Source organism: Diceros bicornis, chromosome 11 (assembly GCF_020826845.1).
Source record: "Diceros bicornis minor isolate mBicDic1 chromosome 11, mDicBic1.mat.cur, whole genome shotgun sequence".
NCBI classification, from domain to species: domain Eukaryota; kingdom Metazoa; phylum Chordata; class Mammalia; order Perissodactyla; family Rhinocerotidae; genus Diceros; species Diceros bicornis.
In genome coordinates, this window is record NC_080750.1 from 74,385,193 (window position 1) to 74,397,926 (window position 12,734).

Below are 12,734 nucleotides of genomic sequence, written 5' to 3' on the forward strand. Positions count from 1 at the left end.
CCCCTGTTCTGTGCCCAGACGGGAATTTATAGAGATATCATGAAGAGAAGTTCAAATTCAGATACAAAATTCAGTTGATTTTCTATATACCAACAAATAATTGGAATATGAAACAATACCGTTAACAACACACACACATACACAAAGAAATCCTCAAGTGTAAATCCAATAAAATATTTACAGATATCTGTGGAAAAAAATATGAGACACTCTTAAAAACAATAAAGGAAAAATAAATCGATTGAGATATATTCCTTGCTCATGATCAAAAGTCACAATATTATTAAGATGTCAATTCATCTTAAATTGATCTAAAGATCCAGTGCAATTCCAATAAAAATCTCACCAAGCTATTTTGTAGATATTGAAGAACTCATTTGAAACCTTAAGTGGTCTAGACAATCCTGATGAAGAACAAATTGATGAACTCACACTTCTCAATGTCAAGATTAATTACAAAGTCAAGAGACTGTGATATTTTACAATACTACAATAATCAAGAGACCGTGATTCTTTTTTTATAATTTTATTTATTTATTGTTTTCCCCCAAAGGCCCAGTAGATAGTTCTATGTCATAGCTGCACATCCTTCTATTTGCTGTATGTGGGATTCAGCCTCAGCATGGCCGGAGAAGCCATGCATTGGTGCACGCCCGGGATCCAAACTGTGATATTTTAAAATGAATGGGGCTGGCCCCATGGCTTGGCGGTTGGGTGCGCGCGCTCCGCTGCTGGCGGCCCGGGTTCGGATCCCGGGCGTGCACCGAAGCACTGCTTCTCTGGCCATGCTGGGGCGGCATCCCACGTGCAGCAGCTGGAAGGATGTGCAGCTGTGACATACAACTATCTACTGGGGCTTTGGGGGAAAAATAAACAAATAAAAATTAAAAAATAAATAAAAAATAAAATGAATAGACATAGAGGTAAATGAAAAAGCACGGAAAGTCCACACACAGACCTCTGCAAATACAGACAACTTGATCTTGGTCAAGACAATAAATGAACTCCAACATAAAAAATAATAGTCTTTTAGGTCTTTAGTCATCATCAACCACGGTGATGATAAAAAAGGACGACCCTATGGAAATAAATGAACCAAGACACCAACTTTGCACCTTAGACATATATTTTCTCAAAATCACTCATCAACTTAAATATAAAATGTAAAACTGTAAAAATCATACTGGGAAACAGGAGAAAATCTTCATGATATACAGTTTGATGATTAGTTTTCATATACAACACAAAAAGCACAATCCATGAGGAAAATAATTGATCATGTGGACTTGGTTAAATTTAAACTCTCCAATCTGGGAAAGACGGCATTCACAGAGTGGAAATACAAACTCCTGACTAGGATAATACATTTGTAAAACACATATCTGCAGAAAGACCTGTATGCAAAATATTCAAAGAACCAATCAAATGCTGCAACAAGAAAACAAACTCCCGAAATTAAAATAAATAGACCAAAATGTGAATAGACAAGTTACCAAAAATATATATATACATGGCAAATAAGCAAATAAAAATTGCTCAACAACAAGGAATTATTGGAAAATAAAATCCATTGTGCATTAAGAAAAAGCAAATTAAAACACCAATGAGATACTCTACTCTTCTAGTAGAATAGCTAAAAAACAAAAACTGACAATACCAATTACTGGTGAGGGGTTAGGACAATAAGAAATCTCATTCATTGCTGATGGGAATACACACAGTACAACCTCTTAAGAAGACATCTTGCTAATTCTTGTGAAGCTAAATATAGTGTCACTATATGGTGCACCAATTGTGCACCAGTGTATTTCTCCAACTACTGTGAAAATATACATCCACACACAGACCCCTAAGAACATCTAAAAAGCAGCTTTATTCACAGTGGCCAAAACCTAGAAGGAACCAATATGTCCTTTAACAAGTGAATGACACCCAAGCGTGGGACACTGAGTGAAGACACTTGAGGCACACATGGGCTACAGGCACAGGGTAAGGAAACACACGAGTTCAGACAGGGGCTAGAGGAACAGTAAATGAAAACACTGGTTGTCTAGATAGGCTGGAGGCACAGAGAATGTAGACAAACACGAGCTGGCATGGGCTGAAGCACAGCGGACAGGCACACTCAGGGGTGGAAAGGGATGCAGACACATGGAGTGAGAGAGACATGTGAGGTTTGGTATAAAATGTGGGCACAGGAGATAGAAACACTCGAGGAAATGTATGCGCTGTAGGTACATGAGAGAATTACATTAGTTGTTTGACATGGGTTTTAGAGAGAGGGGATGGAGACTCATATGGGTTGGCAAGGGCTACAGGAACAAGGAATGGAGAATTTTGAGAGGTGGTATGGACAGAGGGGAGAGAAAATCTTGACAAAACAAAAGGGCAGGCATGGGCTGCAGTCATATGAGATGGTCACACTCGACACAAGATATGAGCTTCAGGTAGAGGGACGGAGACACACAAAGGCTGGCATGGTTGCAGATCACGGGCTGGAGACGTTATGGGGCAGACATGGCTTGCAGCACAGAGTTTAGTAATACACTAGGGAAGACAAAAGATAACAGCTACATCTGTGTGTAGCCTTAAATGAATGTATGAGTATGGAAGAAAGACAGGAAATCCACAATCTCAGCTTCTGTCCCAAGAATTAAAAGAGAATAACACTGGAAAAAATACAGATAGGAAAAAATAATAAAGATAAGAATCAATGAAATAGAAAAATACTAAAGAAATAAATCAGGCTAAAAGTAGTTATTTTTAAAATATTAATAATGTTAATAAACCACTAGCAAAACTGATTAAGGAAAAGAAAAAGAAGTGAAACACAAATGACCAGTATCAGAAATCAAATAAGAAGTATTGTCTACAGAGTGCTTAGATCTTAACGAGATACACCATTTTGTGAAATACTTAGCACTACGAATTAGACAGCAAAGGTCAAAATTCACTTTATAAAAAACCCATATACTGAAACTGACACACAAAAAAACATAAAATAGGAAAAGTGACATATCTACTAAATAAATTGAATTGTTACAACGTCAAGCCAACTAACCAACAAGAACAACAAACACTTTCCACAAGCAAAACTCGAGGTCTGGGATCATTAACTATTCCAGATAGTAGAGGGAGGGAGGAAGGAAAGGTTCAGATTCCAGATTAGACTGAACACAAAAGTAGTATAGATTTTATTCACATTGAATACAATACAAAGATGATTCTTTACCACACAGGACCTCTGAAGTCACCTTTCCACTATACTACCCAATAAATTGAACCTAGAGAAGAACTGGAGAAAAAAAGCACAACACTTAATAAATATTTTTAATACAGTAAAGAAACTGAGGTTATCTAAACAGAAGAGGAAAAGGTTAATAGGTGACAATTACCATCTTCAATGTATGAGGAAGTCCAGAGAAGGCTAACTTTAAAAAGTGGATATAAAGTGAAAATTATTTAAATAAAACGAAGAAAAATTTTATCATATGGCAAAGTAATATAGCAGACAATCAACCAATCAATAAAAAACCAATTAATTAATGTATATCATTGATTAGAGATATTAATATTCGACAGAACTAGTTTCTGGAGGTTGTGGAGTTTTTGTCCCTGGAAACTTCTCAGAAACAAACATTAAGCCATTTGTCCTGGATAGACTTTAGACCTTCTCCTGCTGGGGTTCACGACCCCTTCAAGTTTCTTCTGTAATTTTAATCTACTGCTAAATTAAATGAGAGAAGGCATGGTGAAGTCAAATATGAGTGTGGTCTGGGGGGTTCATTAGAGGAGTGGTGGAGAAACAGTGAACACACATGGGATGCCATAGGGTTCTGAGAAGCAGAGGAATAAAAGTATGTAAAGGGCTTGAGACATATTAGGTCCTCAGTAAATAACCATTGTTATCACTAATAATTTGTTTCCAATAGTGTAGATAAAAGAAAGTTGGCTATTCTGTCAAAAAAAATCTTACTCAAAAATGTCTTAATTGACTGAAGATTAAATAATCAAAGCTGGCTTTGTTTTTAATATTCTTTTCTAGCCAGGTAGGGGTCAAGGGAAGCAAGCAAAGGAATTGGGCGACACTTAGGAGAGTCACAAACCTTGAACTTAGCGTAATCTTTGCTTTAGTCTCTTACTATTCAGGAGCCTCTAGATCCAAATGCCAACACATTGAAGTTGTTGGTGAATCTTGATTAAGATTTTGATAGTTTTGGCTGTCTGCTCAAGGAAAGCATCCTTTGAAACCTAAGGTTTCTAGGCCGGTGGTTCTCAATGTGTAGCTGGTTCAGGAGCATCACCTAGGAAATGGTCAGAGACGTAAATTCTCGGGTCCGCCATCCTACTGGATCACAAACTCTGGGATGGGCTCAGCATTCTGTGTTGTAGGGGACCTCCACACAGTTCTAATGCACACTGGAGTTCGAGAACCACTGTCTTAGGAGAAGCCAGTCCTAGGTACAACATAGGGTTAGCAAGGATTCCTCTCTCATGAGGGCTTCTCCTGAGGCCCCATGGACAAAATAAGGATTCTTTTTTATGGTTCTTTTTATAGGAAGAACTATCGGCTCAACTCCAGGCAGCCTTCTTCAGGAATTTTTCCAGTACAACCAGGAGCTCTGAAATTTGGATTCAAAAAAGAAAAAAATATAAAAATTTGGTTCAACGTTCAAGAAATTTTCCTGCTTCAGATTGAGGGTGGAGAAGTAGCTGAAATAGAGAAAATTTTCCTAGAACACTAATCTATCATTTCTTGATGGAAACCACTGACTTCTTTCAGTGGAACTAAACAATGACCAGGAAGGTTATGGTTAGTCTGATGTGTTAGAGGAGAAAGCACAAAGAGGAAAAAAAACAAAAAAAAGGAGAGAGGGAGAGTGAGGAAGGGAGATAGAAACAGCGACCATCAGTTAGAGGTAGTGAGAGGCGGGGTAAAGGAATAGAAGATGCAGAGGGAGAGAAGCAGGTGCCGCTCGATAGGAAACACACCTGTTGATACTGTGCACGTGTGGCTTTCATAGAAAGGTGTAAGGTTTCTAAAAAGCAAAGAAAATAAAAACAAATCCACCCAATATAGTAATTTGTCCTAAATATTAATTGATCAGGTCTGATCACGCTGATGTCTTCCTTCTCCTTTATTTCATTCCTGTCTCAAAGTCTATGTCCTGCCCTTGTCTAAGGCTTCAGAAACACACCACAATTCAAACTTTCACAAGGTGAACTGTTTAAATCATTTCACCTTCTTCTTTCCTTGCCCTTCTGCACAAAATAGATGCCTTACACTGTTAAATTACCTTTCAGTGCCTTTCAAAAAAACTTTAAAAAATTTGATTCTTAAAAGTACAGTTTTAGATTTACAGATAATTGAACAGAGAGTACATAGCGTTCCATACACCCACCGCACTGCCCCTCTCCTCTCCTCCAAGCCCCATCTCCCCTATTATTAACACCTTGCATTAGTGTGATACATTTGTTATAGTGAATGAACAATATTGATACATTGTTATGAACTACAGAGCCTAGTTTGAGGGTCACTCTTTGTGTTGTACAGTTCCATGGGTTTTGACACACATATAGTGACATGTAGCCACCATTATGTACAGAACAGTCTCACTACCCTAAAAATCCTCTGAGCATCAGATTAGCTGTTAATGGCTTTTTAAAATATTAAGTTGTCAGAATAACGTAAATTTTTACGATGAAAAATGTTCCACAGGTGCTAAGTTTTGTTAGTTTCACTATTATGATCACTATTAGAAATAATGGAAAAAAATGAATCCCTATATAAATAGCAAAAATCATAGAATTTGAAAGATAAAAAGATTTTGAAGATGAGGAAACCCCATATTCTTTAAGACCCTGCCCTCCAGTCTCTCAGCTTTCTGTGTCATTTATCTGCCAAATCCACTGAGGAGAAAGAAAGACATCGATAAAGAAAAACAAAGCAAAAAACAAATTTTGGTTCTAAGTGGTCCTCTTGAGCCCAATTTAATCAAACACGGATTCTTTTTTATTGCCTATTTGCATCAGGAACATAATTACTAGCTGGAGCCTAACTTGAGAATATTCATTATGAATGAAATGTCATATCTAAGAACAGAATGGAATTCACTGAGGCTTTATTCTTGGAACATTTGTAGGATTAAGTCAGGACACACTGTGAGAGTGATAAATAAGTTCTGTATATTTTTCTTCTCCAAGACCATGGATTTCAGCCACACTTTATACCCATGTACTTTGCAACAATGAAAAACAATTAAACAATGACCTTGAATATTTAGCCCTCAGATTCATTAGTCTTTAAAATATAAATTGAGCAATTTAAATGTAGATGACTGAAAGACTATGGAGATTTCTAGAATGTCACATTAGGTCCTTTAGAAGTGAAGAATTGACTCTATAAAACATTTCTATTCCTTGTCATACCTTGACAATAGTGCTACTGTGACTCTGTTTTAAAGAGGATAATGCCAGGCTTTACTTTAATTTACACGTTTTTAAGTACATGTACTTAATATTTCTCAGTCTCTTGAAAATTATCATTAAACTCGAACTTCATTTAAATCACCAGACCTATTTGATGAAGTCAACATGATCATTTACTTGCAAACTCCTCAGAAAATTACTAATTTAACCTTACTTTGGATGATCCATTCTAGAACTCAAACTGGATTTGCCAGGCCCGTCAAAACGGCTCATAGCTGTGTGTTTGTACATTTATGTGGGAAGATAGCAACTAAGGGTAATTGTTCTTCCCAGATGCTTTCTTTACCTCAAACAGCAATACTTCCAAAGTTTTAATGAAAATGTGGCCAATTTGGTGAAAACCAAGTGACTTGTTTGTTTTAGCGTGCCAATGAGATTAAGAAAATAAGTATTTTAATTATTGTTATTGATTATAAAAATCAGAAGAAAACAAACTTCTTTGTCCAAAGACATTTCTGCAAGTGAAATTGTCTAAAAAACTGACAGCTTGCCTCCTCTTTTAACCACTAAACCATAAGAAATGTAATACCGTGGGCAAACACTTGAGCACTGTCACCTGCACAAGTCCCCAGCGCTGTCACCCCATCAAGGCCACAGATCAGGGTGAGGAGTTGGAGGAGGGAGACGGCTTCGCACTCAGCGTCTTTCCTTCCTGGGTCAGAACTCGGTCCCAGCTGCTCGCTGTCTAGTCTTCTGGGGAAGCAGAGAATTCTTCTGGGGACACGACACACTTCAGGTGTTAAGAATGTCATCATTCTTTTTTAAACAAATGTTAGATCATGTGACGCACTTCTCAGGACAGGAGGAGCCGCCTCAAGGGAAGGCAGATCTTCTCCAGGAGGTGACGGTCATCCAGGGAGAGCAGAGTCAAGGGCTGCAAAGCGCCAGCCAGCTCCTGCTCTCCTCTCATGGACACCTCGGTCACCACGCGCCCATGCCCAGGCCGTGCCCCCCCCAGCCGTTCCCATTGTAGCCTCAGAGGCCCGCGCATGCGCAGAACCGGCGCTCAGAGCGGCAGAGGGGCCGGCGAGCTGGAGAGCTGCGTGACGCGTGCACCGGAGGCAGGATCCCTGGTGCGGAGGTGGCGGCTGCGCTGGTTTGTGTGTGGGGATTGGCAGTTTCTGGATCCTTCCTCCAAGATTTTCAGCGCTGTGGAGCTCTCCTTTCTGCAGTGTGGAGGAGCGCTGGGCAGGAGGCGGCGCCGAGGTAGGCGGTAGGCGGTGGGCGGCGGGCTCCGCGAGGAGATCTCCGCCGCTGATGGCGGGAGAGCGGTGTCGGGGGCGGCGGATGGGGACGGGGCTGCTGGCGGGCTGCCTCAGGCCGGGGAGCCAAACCTCTGTCCCTTGGAGGAGCAGAGGAGCGCCGCCTGGCCGGCGGGCCCCTTTGCATTGGCGGGGCCCCACCTCGGCAGGGCCTCCTGCCCACCCAGCAGAGGTGCAGGGGGCGGCAGGGAGTCGCCTGCCCTCTGTGTGCTCCCTTGAGTTCGCGCTCCCCTAGGACCCAGTCTAGGCCAGGTCGCGACATCCCGGGGTGAACACTTTCCTTCAGAAGACGCCCGTGGTCAGCGCTCCTCTGCCTGACTCCGCGCAGGCTATTGGGCTCCTCACTGCGTTCTTTAAACAAATAAGCGTTCCTACTTCCTTGGGACCACCTTTATAGAAAAACCTAATCCCATTAATGGTTTCTGATAATTGACTCTATATTTGCAAGGCGAACTTTGAAGCCTGTGAATTGTTGTAAACTGCATTTAATGAAAGGAGCTTCAAACAATCCTTGGTGAAAATTATGTAACTTCCTAATAATAACTCACCTTTGGTTAAGATAGATTGATGACTGATCAATTGATGATTGACATAATGTGTATGGAATTTAGGTTTCAGTGGAAAGGTTTTTCTTGGCAGTTGGTGCTAAAATTAAAATCGGATAAGGAGGAGGTTTTTAGAAGTAGTATGTAGTGTGTGTTTTGTCTCCGTACTCATTTAGAATCGTAAGAATTTAGATTTGGAAAGCCCATAGAACAAGAATTTTGAAATTTTGATTTGACTGACATGGTGAAAGGTCAAAAGGCCAAATACGGTAGGATTTCATTTATATGATATTCTAGAAAAGATAAACCATAAAGAAAGACAACAGATCGTTAGTTGCCATTAGTTTTAATATTTAGTTAATTATTTAATTTAATAGTTTAATCATTAGTTTTAATATTTCTGATTAAAAAAATACATTTTAATGATAACATTCTAATTATGCTTTTGGATGATTACAGAAGTTAATAACCTATTAAATTCTGCAGTAGGAACAAATGACTTGTTATTGGTGTCTTTGAAGTGTAAGTATTGGTGGTACTGAAATTTTTAACTAAGCTTTTTGGATTCTGAACTACTGGTTTTTTTACTAGATCATGTTGGATGTGGCATATTACAAGTTTCAAAAGGCTCTTTAAATTTTTGTAGCAGGCTGAAGCTATTAAATTGTAATGTAAGAGCTTTATAGATGAAACAGGCAAAATACAAAAAGCCATTCATCATTTTATCTTTGTTAAAAAATCAAGTAAATCTTATCATATACATGAATGACTTTTGGCTAGACAGACCTGAACTTGACAAGATGGACTCATTAGTATGGGGAACTTGTTTTGGAATGTTAAAATAGGAGAAGATATATTAGTTTTACCTGAGGGTGACCCGAGTCAATATGGTGGGTTTAGCTGCTTATATGCTCTTTCTGAGTTACGGTCTTGATTAACAAGCTGGTCATAGACACACCAAGAAATTTGGACCATTTTATGTATCAACATATTAAGAAGTCCTATTTCTCTGATAGTTTCTGATTTCAGGGTATCTGGGAAGAACAGTTTCTCAACATAGGTACTTTGGAATATAATTTTTGATAGTTGGCTTATTGAATCATAGAATCGTGGAGATGGAAATAATTTTAGTGGTTGTAGAGCCTAAACTCTTCATTTTCCAGGAAATGGAAAGTGAGGTTTCTTGAGTTAAGTCATCCATAGTCTGACTGCTACTTAGTGACAGAGTTGGAAGTAAATGCTCGGATGCTTGTCTCCAGATTCTTAGTACAGTGCTCTCTGTGCTGTATACATACTATTAAGGAGACAAACTAATGAGTTGCCTTCTCAGATCATATATGTAGCCAGCAGGGTTGATTCTTTCCCATATGCATTTTTTCCTTTCTTTTTAAAATAACTACTAACCACAATTAATTCATTCTCCTACCATGTCTAATGACTATCCTTATGTGTGTCTCCCTGAGCACACATGGATTCCCTAGAATGGACACCTGCCTGTGAGTGGATTGCTGGGCCAAAGGCTGATGTGCATCTGCAACTTGACGAGCTGCAGCCAAATCATCCTCTGAAGTTTTAACAATTTCCATTCCCACCAACAGTGTATGGGTCATCCTTGCCCTGGGAATTGTCAGATTGGCATTGTCAGATTTTTAAAGGTTTGCCAATCTGATGGGTGAGCAATGATGTATTTGTTTTCCTCTTGTTACAACTGTCTTGACAAATGCAGAGAGCTGTGCCACTACCACATTCAATATACAGAACAGTTCCAGCACCCAGAACTCCCTTCAGCTGCTCTTTTGTAGTCAACTCTTCCCCCACCCTTAACCCCTGGAGACTAACGATCTGCTATCTTTCCCTACGGTTTGTCCTTTCTAGAATATCATATAAATGGAATTCTACAGCATTTGGCCTTTTGAGTCTGGATTCTTTCATTTAGCACAATACATTCATTTTAGTGTTCATCCATGTTGTTGCCTGTATCAGCACTTCCTTCTGTTTTATTGCTGAATGTAGTATCCATTGTATGAATGTACCACAGTTTATCCATCCACCAGTTGAAGGACATTTGAGTTATTTTCAGTTTTGTCTTTTTTGACTATGAATAAAGCTGCTATAAATCTTTGCAAACAAGTTTTTGTGTGAACATAAGTCTTCTTCTCTTGGGTAAGCACTTAAAAGTGGAATTGCTGGGTCACATGGTATGTGTATGTTTAACTTTATTTTAAAAACTGTTTGTGTAGCAAAGTCATGGCCCACAAATGTGTCTTAATCCCTGGAACATAGGAATATATTAGTTTACTTGCCAAAGGTGAATTGAATTTGCAGATGGAATTAAGGTTGCTAATCAACTGACTTCAAAATAGGGCGATTATCCTGGATTATCTAGGTGGGCCGAGTGCATCACAAAGGCCCTTAAAAGGGAAAGAGAAGCAGCAGAGTAGAAAAAGATGCAACAAGGGAAGCAGGGCTAGAGAGATGCAGAGTTTCTGGTTTTGAGGGTGGAGGAGGGGGGCCACAGCCTAAGGAATGTGGTTGTCTCTAGAAGCTTGAAAAGGCTAGGAAATGGATTAACCTTTAGAGTCCCCCAAAAAGAACCCAGCTCTGCCAACACCTTGATTATAGTCCAAGGAGACCCGTGTCAGACTGTTAACCTACAGAACTGTAAAACAATAAATCTGAGTTGTTTTTAAGCCATGAAATTTGTGCTAATTGGTTACAGCAGCATAACAAACTCCACTTTAAAACTGTTTTCCAAAGAGGCTGAACCACTTTGTGTTCCCACCAGCAATGTAGGAGTGTTCCAGTTACTTTCCATCCTCATTAACACTTGGTATGGTCAACCTCTTTAATTCTAGTCATTCTAATAGGTACGTAGCAGTATGTCAATGTGGTTTTTATGTGCATTTTTCTCATGATTAATGACATTGAGCATCTTTTCATGTGCTTATTTGCCATCTGTGTATCGTCTTTAGTGAAGTCTCCAAATCTGTGCCCATTTTAAACTTGGATTTTCTTATTGCTGAGTTTTGAGAGTTCTTTATAGTCCTGTCAGATATGTGATTGGCAAAAGTCTTCTTCCAGTCTGTGGCTTGCCTTCTCCATCCTCTCACCAGTGTCTTTGGAAGGTCTGTGTAATGTAACTCGAGAGGCTCCACATGAACTTGTCTTCCTTCCTTGGGAAACAGAGTGAAGTTGGAGCACCTGAGTCCAATCAGACATTGATTAGAGTTGGGGCCGGGTCTCACTTTTAGTAAACCCAGCCCTTCCGCTTTCGCCTGTTCCTGTTTGCTGTGCTCCTCTCCCTCTGGTTCTAAGTCTGGTAGATCTCTGTCTCCTCTGGTTTGGGAGCCCACAGAAAATTCAGCTATGCCCTTCAGACATCTCAGCGCAGTTCCCCAACCTCCTACCTTACATCGCTTCACAATATGGCACATTCCCTGAAGGTCAGACTAATAGTATGTTTGGCTTCGGCCACTTCCACCACTGCTGGAGGTTTCACTTTGCTTCGTGGAAGCTTTTGGCCTAGTTCCCCAGATTCCTGTGTTGTACCAAAACTTAGCACAGGTGCTGTGAGGAAGAGCAGTTGTGTGTGTCTGAAAGCCCTCAGGTTTCCTCTGCTACGCCAGTCCTGCAGAATCACTACAAGTTTGGCTAGTTTCTCTTTTCCCTAGCCGAGACTCGGGCTGAGCAAGCCAGATCCTCAGCAAGCACCCTGAATCAGAAAACGCCTGCAGGAGAAAGAAAGATAAAAATCCTTGCTCACATAAAAGTGTTTTTCTTCTTTCTGGAATTTTAGTTGGTTGGTTCTGAAGCTCTCTGATGCTCTAAAAATATATCTATAATTTATCTGGCTGTGTCCAGTTTTGCAGCAAGTGTGCTTTCCTGTCTTAGTCTACTCTAAAACAGAAGTTCCCTTGTCATTAGTTTTTAACTCCATCAGTTATACATTGTCAATATTATTATTGTTTGGTAAAGTCATGCTTTCAATGATTTATTCAGATGTTTACCTTTTTTTATCCTGATGATCCATTTTTACATCTTAGCACTTCTATCAATTTTTTGTTAAAGTACATTCATTTTACTTTTTATTTTTTTTCCTTGAGTAATATTAGCTCTGTGCTAACATCTGTGCCAATCTTCCTCTATTTTGATGTGTGTCACCACCGTGGCATGGCTGATGTGTGGTGTAGGTCCACGCCTAGGCTCTGAACCCAGGAACCCAGGCCTTGGAAGCAGAGGGTGCTGAACTTAAACCTCTACACTGGGTGGCTGGCCCCCTTAAAGTACATTCATTAGAAGTTCCTTAATGAGCATTTGTTGGTGGTAATACTCTTAGTAAATGTTTGCATAAAAATATCTTTAATTCACCCCAGTACTTGAGATATGGTTTGATTGGGTATACACTGAAAGTTATTTTCTCTCTGTACCTTGAAGATTT

The 12,734-nt window shown here is 39.7% G+C and overlaps 1 protein-coding gene across 1 annotated transcript in view; it reads left to right on the plus strand.

The window, feature by feature from the left end:
• Nucleotides 1-7,681: 7,681 nt before the first annotated feature.
• Nucleotides 7,682-12,734, plus strand: part of LOC131411582 (ral-GDS-related protein-like) — a 49,720-nt gene continuing 44,667 nt past the window's right edge. The window contains exon 1 of the transcript XR_009221590.1: nucleotides 7,682-7,695. The gene's annotated coding sequence lies outside the window, so the exon portion shown is untranslated. The remainder of the gene's footprint in view (nucleotides 7,696-12,734) is intronic.